Source organism: Anoplophora glabripennis, unplaced genomic scaffold (assembly GCF_000390285.2).
Source record: "Anoplophora glabripennis isolate ALB-LARVAE unplaced genomic scaffold, Agla_2.0 scaffold92, whole genome shotgun sequence".
Taxonomy (NCBI): Eukaryota; Metazoa; Arthropoda; class Insecta; order Coleoptera; family Cerambycidae; genus Anoplophora; species Anoplophora glabripennis.
In genome coordinates, this window is record NW_019416269.1 from 623,252 (window position 1) to 624,648 (window position 1,397).

Sequence of the window (1,397 nt, forward strand, 5' to 3'; positions counted from 1 at the left end):
GACAAATAATATAACCATTACAAAAAAAAAAAGATTTCAGGATATAGTAGATGGAAGACGTAAGCAATGTGACTCCATTCACGTGACTAAAATTTCTTCAGTTGACATCTAATGCATTTTTACCACTGCTACATATTTTAGTACATTTTCGAAATCCTGTACTTTCTGATGGTATATCCAAAGTTGCTGTACTCTACTAAAAGTACATAACAAAACATTTTAAACAGAAGTAGCATCACATATATTTTGAGAGTCTGTGTGTTGGATTTTGATTAATTATCGTTTTATCATAAAGGTAGTAGTAGAAGTATGAAAATTTTATTTTTAGAAGTTGTAGGTAGATTTGGTGTTTTCAGTTATTAATAAAATGCTGTATAAAATCTATAAAACTTAAATAAATCTAAATCTAATCTAAATCTTTTATATAATTATAAATATACAGAAGTCGATGAAAATATGTAGGTACTCTGTATAAAATGGTTATTTTATGTTCAACATATATCTGTGTCATTATCAATAGCAAAATGATAACAAACTTATTTAACTTCATCATTTCATATTTCATTTCATATTTTTAATTTATTTGCAATATTTAACATATCTTTCCAATGTCGCTATTTGTTTTTATTGGTCTTACTAATTGCTTTACCGACACCAAATATATATCATTAATTCGCATTACATTAGAAATGCATTTATGCAGACGTAAAATAATTAAATTTAAGTTTCTTTTATTTGCATTTTATTTATTATTAATGAAAGGCATGTTAGAACATCTAGGTTCGTAGTTAGAACACCAAAAAGGGAAAGAAATATATACTCCCAAAGTTCAAGGTATAATATTTAAATTATATATATTATTAAGTATTTTGGTAGTTTTGTTACGATACCTTCATAACGACAAGTCAGTAAATTACATTATAACTAATAAAAATCAAAACATATCAATTTTGATCTTATTGAACATAACTTAAAGATCACATTTAAAAATAAATATTTATTTCCGTAATACCACCAAAAGGAAAACATATAGTCCACAATACAGGCCATCCCTGAAAAGTTGATTACCACATACTTTATAACTCCTGAGGCGCATCCTTTTGACGAGTCTACCACACTTTTCCTCTGCGACTTTTCTCGATTCCTCCGCTTTTCCACTCGGAAAAGTCCACAAACATGGCAATTTCCCGAGGTCTTGAAAAGTTAAGACCACATCTTTTATTTTTAGCTTAAGTAACTGGAAATTTTGTTGCAAATGCCGATTTAAATTTGTCCGACAGAAATTCTTCCGACAATGACGTGTCTACCGGTCGAAACATGCCAAAATAACAGGGTATTGAAAATCAATTACCACATAGGTAATTTTTAGTAAAATTAATTGTAAATAATTAATTCAG